Raw genomic sequence first — 20,989 nt, forward strand, 5'->3', positions numbered from 1 at the left:
GTGAGGAGAGACCAGGCAGTGGGAGCAGACACCTCCAAGCCTGCAGGAACAAGGTGGGGCCCTCCCAGGCCCCTGAGAGTGCAGACATGCCTGGATCTGCAGCTGTAACATGGGCAGCTGCAGCCATGCCTGGGAGGGTGGGGTTCCTCCCTGCCCCCAGCTCCCACTGGCTCCATAGAGTATGGCATATGTACACCCTTGGCCCACCTCTCTGTCTACCCCTTATTGCCCAACTGCACTGCTACCCTCATGGTGAGCGACTCAGCCTGACCCCATTGCAGTGGTTCCCAGGGCAGCAGGCGAGGTACAGGTGGCACGGCAGCCCTGGTCAATGCCACACAAATGAACCTGACGCACCCAGGGCCGGCCTTACAAGTCCTGGCTGCACTCTTCAGCCAGGTGCTTGCGGGCCCTCGGGATGCGGCAGGGAGCAAGATTGAGGCTGTCGTGGAGGTTCCGCGCCTGGGAATAGATCATTCCTGGCCCTGTGAGGATGAGGGTGGCTCATTTGGGTGCCTACGGGACACCAGGCACAGGGGACCAACTGCCATCACTGCTGCTCCCACAGCCACTCTTGCTGCTATCACTCATGCCTCCCTGCTGCAGCTGATGTGATGGCAGCAGCCACTCCAGATGGCTTGCTTGCCACTGCCATCAGTGGGTTTATCTTGCCTCACTGCAGTGTCAACCTCTTTAGAGCAAGTGATCCTTCCACTTTAGCCTCCTGAATAGCTGGGACTATGGGCGTGAATCACCATACCCAGCTGATTTTTTTTTTTTTTTTTTTTTTTTTTTTGTAGAGAAGGGTTTTGCCATGTTGCCCAGGCTGGTCTCAAACCCTTGAGCTCAAGTGATTCACCCACCTTAGCCTCCCAAAGCGCTGGGATTATAGGCATGAGCCAACACACCAGATCCCACATTTTTTTTCTTTTTTGATTTTATGTCCCTTGAGTCATTTTTTTCCTCAGATTTTAGTATTAACAAGTAATAATGAACAGAAATAACGTAAAAATGATTTAGTAGTTTTACAAAGCAAGAACAGAGATGGGTAGTGTGAATGTGGAAATGAATGTGGAAATGTATGGCACTGGTCCTTGTTTGTCAGTAGGGGAAACACCAAATGGATCTAAAGACAGTTACCAGGGCCACAGATGCAGAATCATTGCTGGGGTAGACTCCTTCCATCTGAGAATCCTAAGTCACTCCTTTTCACAAGGTAATTATTTGCATGTTGTAATAATCAATGGTGAAGATATTGTTTATAGATTTTGTGAAAGGAAAATAAATCTAGGGACCCAAAATTCATTCAACCAAAGGAAAAAGTTAAACTGGCAACTGGGTCATGCAAACCCACCCCTTTTGGTTCCTAAATAAGATGGCTGCAAGATGAAGAGCTACATGCCTCTCCCATATTTTACCCACAAGTAAATTCATAGTGAGCTCCAAATCTTTGAGATTTTTCTGTTAAAATTCCACCATGGCAGTGTAAATTGATAGCTTATCTTTACAGGTGCAGCCACCCCCCCATCCACCAGACACAAAGGCATATCTGATTGTTACCCTGCCCCATTTTGTCTGTGTTATCTTATGTTAAAGTGCAAATTCACCGAACCCAACAAAGGCATGAATTACTATTTTCCCTATTACCCCTTTCATGAAAATTGTGTACTTCTCAGTAACCTACCCTTTCCCCTTTAAATTTGGAGCCCTCAAAATCGTCTTTGAAGAAAGATGTAGACCTGTCTCCTGTGCATGTTTCTTTAACTTTGGCAAATAAACCTGCTGGGATTACAGGCGTACGCCACCACACCCAGCTAATTTTTGTATTTTTAGTAGAGACAGGGTTTCACCATGTTGGCCAGGCAGCTGTTGAACTTCTGGCACCAAGTGATCCACACGTCTGGGCCTCCCAAAGTTCTGAGATGATAGGCGTGAGCCAGCGCACCTGACCTTTGCTTCATGTCTTTTAAGTGAATCAATAGAGCAGAATCATTTCCTGAAATTGTGCAAGAGATATGTCAAATTTTGAAGCAGAAATAATTCAGAGCTTTACTTTCCAGGCCCCTGCTCTCTGTCCTTCTTTTCTGTGAATCCTGCTGTGGCCCATTTTTATGTCGTGTTGGTTGAGCTTCACCCTTTCTGAAACACTTTGCAGTTGTATTCTCATTCAGATCCATCTGCAGTCTTATTCAGTGTGGCTCTCAGTGAATCTTCTCAAATTTAGCAAACCCACATCTTTCACATTTTAGGTGCGTCTTCCACCTGTTAAATTCATGCCGTCCCTCTTCATCTCAAATATCCTTAATCCTAAATAATTCACCATTCTTTACAATTATTTTTAGTCTTTTATATGTATTATTTATAGTATCTTTTACATTTTGCAGTTTTTAAACTTGATTGCCCATAGCTCAGTTTATTTATTCCCTGGACTTTGTCAGTTTTTTGTTAGCAAAATCAAAAATTAAGTTGTATAACTATATCAGATTAGCAATTATTTTTCTACCTGTTGAATTCTTTTATCATGATTTATAGGAAATGATTTAAAATCTAATGCTCAGTAAATTGCATCTTTTGAAATGAAGTTATAAAATGTATTTCCTGTATATTAAGATTATTTGCCAATACTTATATTAAAATAGATTGACCAATTGATATTATAATTGCTTTTAAGGTAATCAAGTATTGGAAAAACATGAAACTTTATAGGAAAGAAGGCAGATTAATAAATTAGCAGTGTTAGGTGAGATGCCCTGGGCTTCTCTGCAAGAGTATTAAGTTTAGTTGCTGCATAATAGCTTTGTAAAGTACTATTCTGTCTGAGGACAAAAAGCATGTTGGAAATAATACATAAAAAATTTACTGTTTGGATAGAATAACTGATTTTCTCTCTTCAGTTATTGCACATATTTGTGTAGAGTGATATTGTGACTTAACAGTCATATAATGACTTGATGTTTTTGTGTTGGCAGAAAATAGTATCTAAACTTTGTATTACATTTATGTTATTGACCCTGTAAGAAGAGCCCAAAGAAGCCTGGTGCTTGAGGGTTCTCTTACTGTTGAATTGTGGCATTTGAGCACTTGTAAATGACTCAGGGAGATTTTACTATTGAAAAATGTACCCACCATTTTTTTTCACCCTCTTTTTTTTTTTAAATATATATTTTATTGTGTTTTAGGTTTTGGGGTACATGTGAAGAACATGCAGGATTGTTGCATAGGTATATACGTGGCAATGTGGTTTGCTGCCTTCCTCCTCATCGCCTGTATCTGGCATTTCTCCCCATGTTATCCCTCCCCAACTCCCCACCCCACGCTGTCCCTCCCCTAGTTCCTCCCCACAGACCTCAGTGTGTGATGCTCCCCTCCCTGTGTCCATGTGTTCTCATTGTTCAACACCCACCTATGAGTGAGAGAGAACATGCGGTGTTTGATTTTCTGTTCATGTGTCAGTTTTCTGAGAATGATGGTTTCCAGGTTCATCCATGTCCCTACAAAGGACACGAACTCATCGTTTTTTATGGCTGCATAGTATTCCATGGTGTATATGTGCCACATTTTCCCTGTCCAGTCTGTCATCAGTGGGCATTTGGGTTGCTTCCAAGTCTTTGCTATTGTAAACAGTGCCACAATGAACTTTCGTGTGCATGTGTCCTTATAGTAGAACGATTTATAATCCTTTGGCTATATACCCAGTAATGGGATTGCTGGGTCAAATGGAATTTCTATTTCTAGGTCCTTGAGGAATCACCACACTGTCTTCCACAATGGTTGAACTAATTTACACTCCTACCAACAGTGTAAAAGTGTTCCTGTTTCTCCACATCCTCTCCAGCATCTGTTGTCTCCAGATTTTTTAATGATCGCCATTCTAACTAGCGTGAGATGGTATCTCAGTGTAGTTTTGATTTGTGTTTCTCTAATGACCAGTGATGATGAGCATTTTTTCATATGTTTGTTGGCCTCATATATGTCTTCTTTTGAAAAGTGTCTGTTCATATCCTTTGCCCACTTTTGAATGGGCTTGTTTTTTTCTTGTAAATCTGTTTTAGTTCTTTGTAGATTCTGGATATCGGTCCTTTGTCAGATGGGTAGATTGCAAAAATTTTTGCCATTCTGTTGGTTGCCGATTCACTCTAATGATTGTTTCTTTTGCTGTGCAGAACCTCTGGAATTTAATTAGGTCCCATTTGTCTATTTTGGCTTTTGTTGCCAATGCTTTTGGTGTTTCAGTCATGAAGTCCTTGCCTATGCCTATGCCCTGAATGTTTTGCCTAGATTTTCTTCTAGGGTTTTTACGGTGTTAGGTCTTATGTTTAAGTCTTTAATCCATCTGGAGTTAATTTTAGTGTAAGATGTCAGGAAGGGGTCCAGTTTCTGCTTTCTGCACATGGCTAGCCAGTTTTTCCAACACCATTTATTAAACAGGGAATCCTTTCCCCATTGCTTGTTTTTGTCAGGTTTGTCAAAGATCAGATGGTTGTAGATGGGTGGCATTGTCTCCGAGGCCTCTGTTCTGTTCCATTGGTCTATATCTCTGTTTTGGTACCAGTACCATACTGTTTTGATTACCATAGGCTTATAGTATAGTTTGTAGTTAGGTAGCGTGATGCCTCCAGCTTTGTTCTTTTTTCTTAAATTGACTTGGCTCTGTGGGCTCTCTTTTGGTTCCATATGAAGTTTAAGGTGGTTTTTTTCAGTCTGTGAAGAAGGTCATTGGTAGCTTCATGGGGATAGCATTGAATCTATAAATTACTTTGGGCAGTATGTCCATTTTCATGATACTGATTCTTCCTGACAATGAGCATGGAATGTTTCTGCATCTGTTTGTGTCCTCTCTTACTTCGTTGAGCAGTGGTTTGTAGTTCTCCTTGAAGAAGCCTTTTACATTCTTTGTTAATTGTATTCCTAGGTATTTTATTCTCTTTGCAGCAATTGTGAATGGCAGTTCATTCTTTTTTTTTTTGAGACGGAGTTCCGTTCTTGTTACCCAGGCTGGAGTGCAGTGGCACAATCTCGGCTCACCTCAACCTCCGCCTCCTGGGTTCAGGCAATTCTCCTGCCTCAGCCTCCTGAGTAGCTGGGATTACAGGCATGCGCCACCATGCTCAGCTAATTTTTTGTATTTTTAGTAGAGACGGGGTTTCACCATGTTGACCAGGTTGGTCTCGATCTCTTACCTCGTGATCTACCTGCCTCGGCCTCCCAAAGTGCTGGGATTACAGGCATGAGCCACCGCACCCGGCTTGCAGTTCATTCTTGATTTGGCTCTCTTTAAGTCTGTTATCGGTGTATAGGAATGCTTGTGATTTTTGCACATTGATTTTGTATCCTGAGATTTTGCTGAAGTTGCTTATCAGTTTCAGGAGATTTTGGGCTGAGATGATGGGGTCTTCTAAATATACAACCATGTCATCTGTAAATAGAGACAATTTGACTTCCTCTTTTCCTAATTAAATACCCTTTATTTCTTTTTCTTGCCTGATTGCTCTGGCTAGAACTTCCAATACTGTATTGAATAGGAGTGGTGAAAGAGGGCATCCTTGTCTAGTGCCAGATTTCAAAGGGAATGCTTCCAGTTTTTGCCCATTCAGTATGATATTGGCTCTGGGTTTGTCATAGATAGCTTTTATTATTTTGAGATACATTCTGTTGATACCTAGTTTATTGAGAATTTTTAGCATAAAGGGCTGTTGAATTTTGTCAAAAGGTCTTCTCTGCATCTATTGAGATAATCATATGGTTTTTGTCTTTGGTTCTGTTTATGTGGTGAATTACATTTATAGATTTGCAGATGTTGAACCAGCCTTGCATCCCTGGGTTGAAGCCTACTTGATCATGATGGTTAAGCTTTTTGATGTGCTGTTGCAATCGGTTTGCCAGTATTTTATTGAAGATTTTTGCATCTGTGTTCATCATGGATCTTGGCCTGAAGTTTTCTTTTCTTGTTGATTCTCTGCCGGGTTTTGGTATCAGGATGATGTTGGTCTTATAAAATGATTTGGGAAGGATTCCCTCTTTTTTGATTGTTTGGAATAGTTTCAGAAGGAGTGGTACCAGGTCCTCTTTGTGTGTCTGGTAGAATTTGGCTATGAACCCATCTGGACCTGGGCTTTTTTTTGGTTGGTAAGCTATTAATTGCTGCCTCAACTTCAGTCCTTGTTATTGGTCTATTCAGGGTTTTGACTTCTTCCTGGTTTAGGCTTGGGAGGATGCAAGTGTCCAGGAATTTATCCATTTCTTCCAGGTTTACTGGTTTACGTGCATAGAGTTGTTTGTAGTAATCTCTGATTGTGGTTTGTATTTCTGTGGAATCTGTGGTGATATCCCCTTTATCGTTTTTTTATTGCATCTATTTGATTATTCTCTCTTTTCTTTTTTATTAATCTGGCTAGTGGTCTATTTTGTTGATCTTTTCGAAAAACCAGCTCCTGGATTTATTGATTTTTTGAAGGATGTTTGTGTCTCTATCTCCTTCAGTTCTGCTCTGATCTTAGTTATTTCTTATCTTCTGCTAGGTTTTGAGTTTTTTTGATCTTGCTCCTCTAGCTCTTTCAATTTTAATGATAGGGTGTCGATTTTAGATCTTTCCTTGCTTCTCATGTGGGCATTTATTGCTATATATTTTCCTCTAGAGACTGCTTTAAATGTGTCCCAGAGATTCTGGTATGTTGTGTCTTCGTTCTCTTTGGTTTCAAAGAACATCTTTATTTCTGCCTTCATTTCATTGTTTATCCAGTCGACATTCAAGGGCCAGTTGTTCAGTTTCCATGAAGTTGTATGGTTCTGAGTTAGTTTCTGAGTTCTGAGTTCTAACTTGATTGCACTGTGGTCTGAGAGACTGTTTGTTATGATTTCTGTTCTTTTGCATTTGCTGAGGAGTGATTTACTTCCAATTATGTGGTCAGTTTTAGAGTAGGTGTGGTGTGGTGCTGAGAAGAATGTATATTCTGTGGATTTGGGGTGGAGAGTTCTGTAAATGTCTATTAGGTTTGCTTGGTTCAAGTCTGAGTTCAAGTCCTGGATATCCTTGTTAATTTTCTGTTTAGTTGATCTGTCTAATATTGACAGTGGAGTGTTAAAGTCTCCCACTATTATTGTGTGGGAGTCCAAGTCTCTTTGTAAGTCATTAAGAACCTGCTTTATGTATCTGGGTGCTCCTGTATTGGGTGCGTATATATTTAGGATCATTAGCTCTTCTTGTTGCATTGATCCTTTTACCATTATGTAATGTCCTTCTTTGTCTCTTTTGATCTTTGTTGATTTAAAGTCTATTTTATCAGAGACTAGGATTGCAACTCCTGCTTTCTTTTGCTCTCCATTTGCTTGGTAAATCTTCCTCCATCCCTTTATTTTGAGCCTATGTGTATCCTTGCATGTGAGATGGGTTTCCTGGATACAGCACACCGATGGGTTTTGACTTTATATCCAATTTGCGAGTCTTTGTCTTTTAATTGGGGCATTTAGCCCGTTTACATTTAGGGTTAATATTGTTATATGTGAATTTGATCCTGCCATTTTGATGCTAGCTGGTGGTTTTGCCTGTTAGTTGATGCAGTTTCTTCAGTGTGTCGATGCTCTTTACCATTTGGTACGTTTTTGGAGTGGCTGGTACTGATTGTTCCTTTCTATGTTTAGTGCCTCTTTCAGGAGCTCTTGTAAAGCAGGCCTGGTGGTGATGAAATCTCTGAGTAATTGCCTGTTCGTAAAGGATTTTATATCTTCTTCACTTATGAAGCTTAGTTTGACTGGATATGAATTTCTAGGTTGAAAGTTCTTTTCTTTAAGGATGTTAAATGTTGGTCCCCACTTTCTTTTGTGTTGTAGGGTTTCTGCTGAGAGATCCACTGTGAGTCTGATGGGCTTCCCTTTGTGGGCAACCCGACCTTTCTCTCTGGCTGCCCTTAGCATTTTCTCCTTCATTTCAACCCTGGTGAATCTGACGATTATGTGCCTTGGGGTTGCTCTTCTTGAGGAATATCTTTGTGGTGTTCTCTGTATTTCCTGGACTTGAATATTGGCCTGCCTTGCTAGGTTGGGGAAGTTTTCCTGGATAATTATCCTGGAGAGTGTTTTACAGCTTGGATTCATGCTCTCCGTCACATTCAGGTACACCTATCAAATGTAAATTAGGTCTTTTCACATAATCCCATATTTCTTGAAGGCTTTGTTCATTTCTTTTTACTCTTTTTTCTCTAACCTTGCCTTCTTGTTTTATTTCATTGAGTTGATCTTCAGTCACTGATATCCTTTCTTCTGCTCGGTCAGTTCGGCTATTGAAACTTGTGTATGCTTCGCAAAGTTCTCGTGTTGTGTTTTTCAGCTCCATCAATTCATTTATATTCCTGTCTAAGCTGTTTATTCTCATTAGCATTTAGTCAAACCTTTTTTCAAGGTTCTTAGTTTCTTTGCATTGGGTTAGAAAATGTTCTTCTAGCTGAGAGAAGTTTCTTATTACCCACCTTCTGAAGCCTGTTTCTGTCAATTGATGAGACTCATTCTACATCCAGCCTTGTTCCCTTGCTGGCGAGGAGTTGTGATCCCTTGGAGAAGGAGAGGCATTCTGGTTTTGGGTGTTTTTATCCTTTTTGTGCTGATTTCTTCCCATCTTTGTGGATTTATTTACCTGTGGTCTTTGTAGTTGTTGACTTTCAGATGGGATCTCTGAGAGGATGTCCTGCTTGTTGATGATGAAGTTATTTTTTCTGTTTCTTAGTTTTCCTTCTAACAGTCAGGCCCCTCTGCTGTAGGACTGCTGGAGGTCCGCTCCAGACCCTGCTTGCCTGGGGATCACCTGCAGCAGCTGCAGAACAGTGAGGGTTGCTGCCAGTTTCTTCGTCTGCTATCTTTGTCCCAGAAGGATACCTGCCAGATGTCAGTCTGAGCTCTCCTTTATGAGGTGACTCTTTGGATATACGGGGGTCGGGGAGCTGCTTGAGGAGACAGAGACAGTCTGTCCTTTATAGGAGCTCAAGTGCTGATCTGTGAGCTCTCTTGTTCTGTTCAGAGCTGCTGGGCAGGTATGTTTAAGTCTGCTGCAGCAGAACTCATAACTGCCTTTTTTCCCCCAGGTGATCTGTCATGGGAAGGTTGGGCTTTATTTATAAATTTCTGTCATGCTCCTGCCTTTTTTCAGGGATGCCCTGCCCAGCGAGGAGGTAGCCTAGTCAGAGTCTGCCAGCAGAGGCATTGCTGAGCTGCTGTGGGCTCTGCCCAAGTACTGTGTAAACTTCCTTGCAGTTTTGTTTATTGGGGTATAGTTAGAACTGCCTCGGTAATGGCTTTCTGCCTCTGTAATGGCAGACTCTCTCTGTTACGGCGGACTGCCTCAGTAATGGTGGGCTACATCGGTAATGGCGGACTGCCTTGGTAATGGCGGACTGCCTTGGTAATGGCGGACACCCTTCCCCGCACAGAGCTTGACTGTCCCAGTTTCAGCTGTGCTTTCTGTGAAACTCTCAATCCAGAGCGTTTCATATTGCTGGTCTTTGTCGGGGTGGGACCAGCTGAGCCAGATCACCTGACTCCCTGTTTCAGTCCCCTTTTTTTTAAGTTGAACAGGCGACTCTGTCTCCCAGGCATTCTAGTCACCAGTTGAAACAGCGCTCAGATTTGTGTGTTTTTGTGTGGAGACCTGCTGCACCGGCTTAAACAGCCGCACTGGAGACTCGTGGCACTTTTCACCCGGTATTCTCCTGGCCTGGCTTCCTGTTTCAGTCCCCTTTTTTTCATTTGAACGGGTGACTGTGTCTCCCAGGCGTTCCAGTTGCCAGTTGAAAAGGTGCCCAGATTTGTGTGAGTTTTTGTGTGGAGACCCGCTGCGCCAGCTGTCACACTGGAGACTTGTGGCACTTTTCCACCCAGGAATCTCCTGGCCTGGTTCCCTGTTTCAGTCCCCTTTTTATCAGTTGAACGGGCGACTCTGTCTCCCATGCGTTCCTGTCGCCAGTTGAAATGGCGCCTGGATTTGTGTGAGTTTTGTGCAAAGACCTGCTGTGCCGGCTGAAACAGCCGCGCTGGAGACTGTGGCGCTTTTCCACCCGGGAGTCTCCTGGTCTATGGGCAATAGAAATTCGTTTGGAAATGTGGTGACCACTCACCCTCTGCATTTTTGCTGGGAACTGCAGTCCAGAGCTGTTCTGATTTGGCCATCTTGGATCCCTCTCCCACTCTCTTTCTTTTTAACAGTTTTGCTATTCCTGAAACCTGGTAGAAAAATAATTATCTCAATGAAAGTGTTCATTTTCAAGTGAAATGTAAGAGAAAGGGCTTCTTTTTATGTACATATTTTTGGAAGGAGGAAATTACTCCTTTGTTGACCTAAAAGGAAGAGGCTGAGGCACAAAATATAATTTGAAGAGTTTACTTGGGCCAAAATAAGGACAGCTGCCGAGAAGACTCAGACCCAAGTATGCTTGAATATGCATGGTCTTTGTTACAAACAGATTTTTTAATTTTTTTATTTTCAGACAGGGTCTGCTCTGTCACCCAGGCTGGAGTGCAGTGGTGTGCTCTCAGCTCACTGCACCCTCCACCTCCTGGGCTCAAGTGATCCTCCCACCTCAACTTCCTGAATAGCCGGGTCAACAGGTGTGCACCACTACACATGGCTGATTTTTCTTTTTTTTGTGAAGACAGGGTTTCACCATGTTGCCCAGACTGGTCTTGAACCCTGACCTCAAGGTGATCCAAAGTGCTTGGATTATAGGTGTGAGGTACCGCCTGTGGCCACTAAATTTTTTTTTTTTAAGGATATGGGGTCTTGCCTTTTTGTCTAGGCTGGAGTACAGTGGTGCAATCATGGCTTACTGCAGCCTCGACCTCCTACCTTGGCATCCCCATGTGTGCCACCATGTCCGTCTTTTTTTTGAGACAGTTTCACTCTTGTCACCCAGGCTGCACTGTAGTGGCACTATCTTGGCTCACTGCAGCCTCCGCCTCCTGGGTTCAAGTGATTCTCCTGCCTCAGCCTCCCGAGTAGCTGGGACTACAGGCATGTGCCACCATGCCCAGCTAATTTTTTTTTTTTTTTGTATTTTTAGTAGAGATGGGGTTTCACTGTGTTAGCCAGGATGGTCTCGATCTCTTGATCTCATGATCTGCCCACCTCAGTCTCCCAAAGTGCTGGGATTACAGGCGTGAGCCACAGTACCCATCCAAGATTTCTTTACTTGGGAAAATCTTTAATGTTTCCCTGGAAGCCGAGAGGTCTTTGAAGAAAAAAAAAAAAAAAAAAACTATTACTGACTTTTCTTTGCTTGTGCGCGCGCACACACACACACACTCTCTCTCTCTCTCTCCTCTCTCTTTCTCTCTCTCTCTTTTCTTTCTCACTCACTCTGTCTCACCCAGGCTAGAGTGCAGTGGTGTAATCTTAGCTGGTAGTTGGGATTACAGGCACGTGCCACCACACCTGGCTAATACTGTATTTTTAGTAGAGAAGGGGTTTCACCATGTTGGCCAAGCTGATCTTGAACTCTTGACCTCAGGTGATCCACCCACCTCAGCCACCCGAAGTGTTGGGATTACAAGCATGAGCCACTGTGCCTGGCCAGCTTTTCTTAGCTTTCATCACAAAGCAGCATCCCATGTGACCTGGCCTCTGTTCATGTGTGCAGTCTTATTTGCAGTTTATCTGCCTCTCATTCACAGAGGTGTTTACCTTTGCAGTTTTAAATTTGTTTGGAACTTTGATTAATGTCTCTGTTCCTATCAGATTAAGTAAGCTAAAGAGTGTAAAGAAGCAGAAAAGATGTCTGCTTTGGTTCACCGTTGTGTCCCTAGTGTCTGGTAGAATGTCTGCCTCGTAGTAGTTGTTGTATTTATTGGATATATCAGTGCTGGAAGTATTTGTTGGATATATCAGTGCTGGGCACAGAGTGGGCAGTCCACAAATACAGTACTTTCTTGACTAATGACATATGTAAATAATTTATTAATACTTGTTACATGACCAATGTTCAGAGCGTTTTGTATTTTTAGTTAATATAGTTGTACATATTTGGGTGGTACATGTGATATTTTGATATACACATTCAATGCGTAATAATCAAGTTACGGTAATTGCAATATCCATCACCTCAAACATTTATCCTCTTTTTGTGTTGGGTACATTATAATTTTTCCAGCTGTTTTAAAGTATACAGTAAGTTACTGTTAACTATAATTTTCATTACTATACTGTTGAATACCAGAATTTATTCTAACTGTATCTTTGTATTCATTAACCTACTTCTCTTCACCAAACCCCAGATTGATGTTTGAATTGCTTCTTTTTGCTCTAGTTGACTCTATTAAAAACAAATAATAGGACCAACCAAAAAACTGCCTGTTGAAAAAGTGGAAACACAGACATAGCTTTGATCAGCTTATAAAAAAAAATAGGTGTCAGTGGGTATGAAACTCAGTGTTAATTGGTTATTATGGCTTTATTTTGAATGATTTGTTTTACTTTTATGATAGTTTAACACATACAATGAAATATAACATGTCTTTCAGTAGGCTTGTGTCATCTGTTTTTAAAAATTAATAGACTTGAGTTTTTACATCAGTTTTAGGTTTACAGAAAAATTGAGCAGACAGTACAGAGATTCCATACTTAATCCCTCTCTCCTGTCCTCAGTCTTTCCTGTTATTAACATTTTGCATTGGCATGGTACATTTGTTACAGTTTATGAACCAGCATTGATACATTATTATTGAATAATCCATAGTTTATATTGAAATTAATTTTTGTACAGTTCTGGGTTTGCTTTCCTTTTTTAGAAAATGTAGAACCCTAGAATTTCTGTGTTTTGACAAATGCATAATGTCCCTATGTCCTGTATATAGCATTATAATATATTACAAAATAGTTTAACCGCTCTGAAAATCCTCTGGACTCCATCTATTCATTGGAGTGCTCCATCTCTTCTCAGCCCCTGGTAATGAGTGATCTTTTTACTCTGTAGTTTGGCATTTCTGGTATGTCATGTAGTTGGAATCATATAATATGTAGCCTTTCAGATTACTTCCTTTAGTTAGCAGTATACATATAAGGTGTTCCATATCTTTTTGTGGCTTGATAATTCATTTCTTTTCCCTTTTTAAAATAATATTTATTTGTTATAGAGATGGGATCTCCCTATGATGCTCAGGCTGGTCTCAAACTCCTGGGTAGGGTCAGGCAGTCCTTATGCCTTGGTCTCAAAAAGTGCTGGGATTACAGGCCTCGGCCACAGTGCCCGTCCAGCTCATTTCTTTTCTTGCTGAACGTTTCATTGTATGGCTGTACTACAATTTGCTTATCCATTCACCTGTTGAAAGACATCTTGGTTGCATTCAGGTTTTTGCAATTAAGAATAAAGCTTCCATAAACTTCAGTGTGCAGGTTTTTGTGTGGATAAAGATTTTCAGCTCATTTGGATAGATGTTAATGATCCATGATTGCTGGATTAGGTGGTAAGAGATATGTATTTTTTAAGAAACTATCAGAGTGGATTGGACATAGTGGCTTATGCCTGTAATCCCAGCACTTTGGGAGAGACTGAGGTGGGAGGATTGATTGAAACCAGGAGTTCAAGATGAGCCTGAGCAGCATAGTGAGATCCTATTGCTACAATAAATTTAAAAAATTAATGAGTATGGTGGTGCACACCTGTAGTTTCAGCTCCTCAGGAGGCTAAGGTGGGAAGATCACTTTGAGCCCAGGAGTTCAAGGCTTCAGTGAGCAATGAATGTGCCATTACACTCCAGCTTGGGTAACAGAGTGAGATCCTGACTCTCTCTCAGTCATCTATCAAAATAAATAAAGAAAACTTATGTCTCCTAATGTGGCTGTACAATTTTGCATTTCCATCAACAGTGAATGAGTTCTGGTTGTTCCACATCCTCTCTAGCATTTTCTGATGTCAGGGTTTTGGATTTTCACTATTCCAGTAGGTATGTGTTGGTATCTCATTTTAATTTCTAATTCCCTAATGTTATATGATGTTGAGCATCTTTTCATATCCTTATTTGTCATTTGTATATTTTATATTTTCTTTCTTTTCTTTTTTTTTAAATAAATACAGGGTTTCACCATGTTGGCCAGGCTGGTCTTGAACTCCTGACCTCAGGTGATCTGCCCGCCTCGGCCTCCCAAAGTGCTGAGATTACAGGCATGAGCCACCACGCCCGGCCCATTTGTATATTTTCAGTGAGATATTTGGCCCATTTATAAACTGGGTCTTATTTTACATGAGCTTCAGGAGTTCTTTGTATATTTTTGGTAACAGTCTTTTATCAGGTATGTTTTTTGCGAATGGTTTCCCTCCATCTGTGGCCCGTCTTTTCATTCTTAATAGTGTCTTTTGCAGAGCAGAAGTTAAATGAAGTCTGTCTTAACAATTTGCTAATGGATTGTGTTTTTGTTGTTATATCTTAAAAGTCAATGCCAAAGGCAAAGTCAGCTGGATTTTCTCCCATGTTATCTTCTAGAGATTTTATAGTTTTGAGTTTTACATTTAATTCCATGCTCAATTTTGAGTTAAGTTTTGTGAAGGGTACAAGGTCTGTGTCTAGATTCTTTTTTAAGACTCTTATTGAATTGTCTTTGCCCTCTGTTAAAAGATCAGTTAACTGTATCTGTGTGGATTTATTTTTGGATTCTATTCTGTTCCATTGGTCCACTTGTCTATTCTTTCACAAATACCCTACTGTCTTGACTACTGTGGCTTTATAGTATCTAAAAAAAAGTTAAGTAGAGTGAGACCTTCGACGTTCTTCAATATTGCGTTGGCTATTCTGAGTCTTTTCACCTCTCTATAAACTTTAGAATCCATTTTTTGATACCCACAAAATAACTTACAGAGATTTTGATTAGGATTGCATTGAATTTATAGATCAAGTTAAGAATAACTAATGCCTTGTCAGTATTGAGTCTTCCTATGCATACACATGGAATATTTCCTTAGATCTTCTTTGATTTCCCAGGTTGGTCTTGAACTCCTGGGCTGAAGTGATTCTCCTGCCTCTGCCTCCCAGAGTGTCTGAGATTGCCAGGCATGAGCCATTGCACCCGGCCTGGAGGAATGTGTGGTGTGATGTATGGGTGTGTGTGAATTCATTTTCTACATGGATAAATATGTCATCTACAAGCAGAGACAGTTTTACTTACTTCTTCCCAATTTACACATTTAAAATTTCCTTTTCTAATTGCATTAGTTAGGACTTTCAGTACTGTGTTAAAAAGAAGTAGTAAAGGGGACATTTTGCCTCATCATAGTGGGGACACTTCTGGGTTGGTACAAAAGTAATGGTAGTTAAACCACGGTTAATTTGCACTAACCCAATACTTTCTCACCGTTAAATATGATTTTAGCTCGAGGTTTTTTATCAAGGGGAAGGAGGTTTTCTATTCCTAGTTTACTGAAAGTTTTATGAATTGAATGTTGGATTTCGTGAAAGGAATTTTCTGCATCTGTTGATTTGATCTTGTGATTTTTCTTATTTAGCCTGTTTTTGTAATAGATGACATTAATTGATTATTTAATGCTGAGCCAGCCTTGTATACTTGGAATAAATCACATTCAGTTGTGGTATATAATTCTTTTGACATGTTGTTGGATTTGCTAAATATTTTGTGGAGGATTTTTGTGTCTGTGCTAATAGGAGATGTTAGTCTGTAGTTTTTTTAAGACAGGGCTTCGCTCTGTTGCCCAGGCTGGAGTGTGGTAGCACGATTGGGACTCACTGCAGCCTTCACTTCACAGAGTCAAGCAAGTCTCCCACCACACCTGGCTAATTAAAAAAAAAAAAAAATTTAAGAAACACAAGTCTCACTATGTTTCCCAGGCTGGCCTTGAACTCCTGAGCTCAAGTGATTCTCCCACCTAGGCTTTCCAAAGTGCTGGGGTTACATGCGCAAGCCACCATGCCCAGCCTGTCGTTGTTGGTTTTTTTTTGTAATGTTTGTGTGTTTTTGCTATTAGACTAATGCTGGCCTCATAAAATAAGTTAGGAAGTATTCCCTCTACTTCTATTTTCTGGAAGAGATTTGAGAGAACTGGTATAGTTCTTCCTTAAATGTCTGGTAGAATTCACCTATGAACCTATCTGGGCCTGATGCATTCTGTTTGGGAAGGGTGTTACTGATTCAGTCTCTCGAAATGGATATAGGTCTGTTCAGATTACCTATTGTTTCTACTGAATTTTTTTGAGCAATTATGTCTCATTTTCTTTTTTTTTTTTTTTTTGAGACGGAGTTTCGCTCTTGTTACCCAGGCTGGAGTGCAATGGCGCGATCTCGGCTCACCACAACCTCCGCCTCCTGGGTTCAGGCAATTCTCCTGCCTCAACCTCCTGAGTAGCTGGGATTACAGGCACGCGCCACCATGCCCAGCTAATTTTTTGTATTTTTAGTAGAGACAGGGTTTCGCCATGTTGACCGGGTTGGTCTCAATCTCTTGACCTCGTGATCCACCCACCTCGGCCTCCCAAAGTGCTGGGATTACAAGTGTCAGCCACCGCGCCTGGCCCCTCCAGCCTTCTTACACTTTACTGTTTGCTTTCAACTTACTTGTTTCTTTTTATTTATTTATTTATTTTTTGGGTAGGGGGAGACAGAGTCTCGCTCTGTTACCAAGGCTGTAGTCCAGTAGCGCAATCTCGGTTCACTGCAACCTCCACCTCCCAGATTCAAGGGATTCTCCTGCTTCAGCTTCTCAAGTAGCTGAAACTACAGATGTGTGCCACCACTCCTGGCTAATTTTTTGTATTTTTAGTAGAGACGGGGTTTCACCATGTTAACCAGGATGGTCTCAATCTTCTGACCTCAGGTAATCTACCCCCCTCGGCCTCCCAAAGTGCTGCAATTACAGGCGTGAGCCACTGTGCCTGGCCTTGTGTCTTTGTTTTTAATATTCATCTCTTATAGGCAACATATAACTGTAGCTTCCTTTTTTATCCATTCTAACAATGTACCTTTAAAGAGTTTAGTCCATTTATATTTCATATAATTCTTGACAAGTTTGGATTTAGGTCTGTTTGTTTTCTCTATCTTCTGTTTTGGTTTCTTTCTTTTTGTTTTTTCTTTCTTTCTTTCTTTTTTTTTTTCTTTTGACACAGAGGTATGTATATGAAAATATCCTGTGGTTTTTACTTCTTTTTTCAACTCTTCTTTTCTTGATTTCTTTTGTGTTAATTTAATAACGTTAACATATTGGGACTTATAGCTATACCTTCTTAAATTATTATTCTTTTAGTGATTGCCATAGAGATTAAACCATACTTAGAGTTAATATTGTACCACTTCATCTCTTTTTAAGAGATAGGGCTTTGCTTTTTCTCTCAGGCTGGAGTGCAGTGTCTCAGTCATAGCTCACTGCAGCCTCAAACTCCTGGGTTCAAGTGATTCTCATGCCTCAGCTTCCCGGGTAGCTGGGATTGCAGGTGTGTGCTGCCATGGTTAGCTAATTTTTGTATTTTTAGTAGAGAGACAGGATTTTGCCGTGTTGACCAGGCTGGTCTCAAATTCTCAACCTCAAGTGATCCACCTGCCTCGGCCTCCCAAAGTGCTGGGATTACAGGCATGAGTCACTGCATCTGGCCCATCTTAAGAAGCCACATGTGTCTGTATAGATTCATCTTCATTCCTGTTCTTTATGCTGTAGGTTTCATATTTATTATAGTCAGATACATTATAAACGTCACAGTACAGTATTATGATTTTTGCTTTGAACACTCGTGTATTTTATAGAAATTAAGAGGAAAAATAGTCTATTTTCCCACTTATGTATCATTTCCAATAGTCTTTATTCCTTTCTGAAAATCTGAGTTTCCATCTGTATCATTTTCCTTAAATCTGAACACATTTTGAAAAACATTTCTTATGGTGTCCATCTGCTGGTGATGAGTTCTCTTTTAATTTAACTGTCTATTTTTTCTTTGTTCAGGAAGGATATTTTCTTGGGAATGGAATTCTGGGTTGACAGATGTTTTGTTGTTGTGTTGTTTTTTTTTCTCTTCTCTATTGTTTGTAGTTTGAAGTCAGTATTCATAGGTGTTATTTTTCTCTGGTTGTTTTCAGGAATTTCTGTTTTATTTTTGACTTCTAGTAGTTTGACTACAATATGATAAACCTGCTTGTGGGTAACTGCATTTATCCACTTGGGACTATCAGAGCCTCTTGCATATGTAGATTTATGTCTTTCACCAAATTTGGGATTTTTCTTGTAATATTTTTTCTGAATCATTTTCTCTTCTTCTTCTGGAGCCACCTTTTGGCCAGGTATGGTGGCTCACACTTGTAATCCTAACACTTTGGGAGGCTGAGGCACTAGGATTGCATGAATTCAAGAGTTCAAGACCAGCCTGGGCAATGTAGTGAGACCTCATCTCGAATTCTGGGGGAAGACCTTTTAATATTGCCCCATAAGTCCCTGAGGCTTTCTTTTTTCTCTATAAGTTTGTATAATTTTTCTTTATTTGTCTTCAAGTTCATTGACTATTATTACAACCATACTGTATACCCATAAAGCGAATTTTCAGTTCTAGAATTAGTGTGTATTTTTTGAGATTTCCTATTTATTCTTGATGAGTGTATTTCTTTTATGTCCAATTAGCATTATAATAGCTACTTTGAAATCTTTGTTAAATCTGTAACTGTTTTATCTTGTGATTCATCTTATGGTCTTCATTGATTGCTTTTAAGTTCTTCTTTTTTTTTTTTTTTTTAATTGAGACAGAGTCACTCTGTCACTGAGGCTGTAGTACAGTGGCGCAGTCTCAGCTCACTGCAACCTCTGCCTCCCAGGTTCAAGTGATTCTCCTACCTCAGCCTCCTGAGTAGCTGGGACTACAGGCATGCTCTGCCACACCTGGCTAATTTTTATATTTTTTTATAGAAACAGTGTTTCACCATATTGCCCAGGCTGGTCTCAAATTCCTGACCTCAAGGGTCTTTGCCTTCCAAAGTGCTGGAATTATATCAAGGGTCTTTGCCTCCCAAAGTACTGGAAGACAGGGAGGCCTGTCTTTGCCTCCCAAAATGCTGGAATTATAGGCTTGATCCACCCCACCTGCCCCATCAATTGCTTTTTGATGACTGAGTTTTGTTTTTCTATTTCTTTGTATAGACATTGTGAAGGATACATTGTAGAGCCTCTGAATTCTGTTATGTTCCCTCAGAGTTGCTGATTTTTAGTCGTTTTCAGCGGTAAAGTTGATTGGATTCAAATATCAAACTCTAACTTCTTTACAGAAGGAAGCAGATGAAATATTTATTGTTTTGTTTTATCTGGATTGCTTAGTACCTGTCCTGTGCATGTTTAGTTCCTGTGAGCACCAGAAATTTGAGTAGAGTTTATATACAAATTTGGAGTTTCTTCTTCTTAGTCTGTCTCCTTTTCAGCATTGTACTCTGGCTTTCTAGCTGCTGTGGTCGTCCTGAACTCTGTCCTCAGATTCTTCAAGCTAGCAAGACTGTGGGTTTCTTTTAGCCATACCTCTCCCTTTCTTCTGGCATCCACTGGGGCATACCCTCAGGCTGAAAGGCATGAATTAAAAAACCACCTAGAGCCCTCCCTGCTTCCAAGGTATTGTTGATATCCCTTCCATTTTATAGCTATTTTAGTCACTCTGCAGTGCCTACAGGCAGTTGTTTTGTAATATTTTACCCCACAGTTTTTTGTTTTTATCAGTGGCAAAACTTGATTTGATAGAACTGCTCAATTAATACTGGCAAGAATGAATTCTCCCTATTAGCTTTAACAGTAGCCTTAAAAAAGCAGATTGATAGCTAATATTTGTTTGGCACTTCTTTGTTATAAAAGCAGTTTAATGTAGAGTATCTGATTTATCATGATTGTCAATAATACAGGTGCTGCTACATAATTGTGCCAAAAGTCTGAACAGGAAATGAGTCAGAAGTCTCAATTCAGCATAATTACATATACGAACTGATATGATAGCTAAAAAGCAAATAAGTGGGCAGAAAGGTAGTAGTGGAAACTTACAGGTATGAAAAGAAATAGAAGAATTTTATGTCTTTAGAGAGATGATACTGCCACCAGATAAATGAGTCCAAGTTTAAATATGTAAATTGTTGTCTTACTATAGGGTCTCACCATGTTGGCTAGGCTGATCTAAAACTCCTGATCTCAAGTGATCTGCCTGCCTCAGCCTCCCAGAGTGCTGGGAGTACAGGTGTACTCCCAGGTGTACCAACCACTTTTTTTTTTTTTTTTGAGACAAGGTCTCACTTTGACACCTGGGCTGGAGTGCAGTGGCACAATCATGGCTCACTGCAGACTCGTCCTCCTAGGCTTGAGCAATTCTCATGCCTCAATCTCCCATAGCTGGGACTACTGGCTAATTTTTACATTTTTTCTCCCAAGAAATCTTGTCTAAGATTAAATTACTGGATTTTGATTTTTTGGTTTTTGTTTTGTTTTGTTTTTGTTTTTTTCTTGGAAACGGAGTCTTGCTCTTTCACCAGGCTGGAGTGCAGTGGTGACATCTCAGCTCGCTGCAACCTCCACCTCCTGGATTCAAGTGATTCTCCTGCCTCAGCCTCCCGAGTAGCTGGGACTACAGGCAGGTGCTACCACGGCCAGCTAATTTTTATATTTTTAGTAGAGACAGGGTTTCACCATGTTGGGCCAGGATGGTCTCGATCTCTTGACCTTGTGATCTGCCGACCTCAGCCTCCCAGAGTGCTGGGACTATAGGTGTGAGCCACTGCGCCCAGCAAATTATTGTTTTTATACAGACAAGGTCTCACTACATTGCCCAGGCCTGTCTCAAACTCTTGGCCTCAAGCAGTCCTCTTATGTTGACCTCCCAAAGTGTTGGGATTACAGGCATGAGCCATTCCACCTGGCCTCATTCTTTTCCAGAATGTTTATTTATAATTTTCATAATTTTTATCACAATTTGAAATTCTTTATCTCTTGAAAAACCATTGGGAAAAGAATAATTTTTTATAAAATAAAATAAAATAAATTAATAATTGTTTTCTGTTTATTCACTA

The 20,989-nt window shown here is 40.5% G+C and overlaps 1 protein-coding gene across 1 annotated transcript in view; it reads left to right on the forward strand.

The window, feature by feature from the left end:
* JMY (junction mediating and regulatory protein, p53 cofactor) overlaps positions 1–20,989 on the forward strand; it is a 103,912-nt gene that overhangs the window by 34,878 nt on the left and 48,045 nt on the right. The gene's annotated exons all lie outside the window — the stretch shown is intronic.

This window comes from Aotus nancymaae, unplaced genomic scaffold, assembly GCF_030222135.1.
Source record: "Aotus nancymaae isolate 86718 unplaced genomic scaffold, 86718_ANA_hifiasm-v0.15.2.pri h1tg000014l, whole genome shotgun sequence".
NCBI classification, from domain to species: Eukaryota; Metazoa; Chordata; class Mammalia; order Primates; family Aotidae; genus Aotus; species Aotus nancymaae.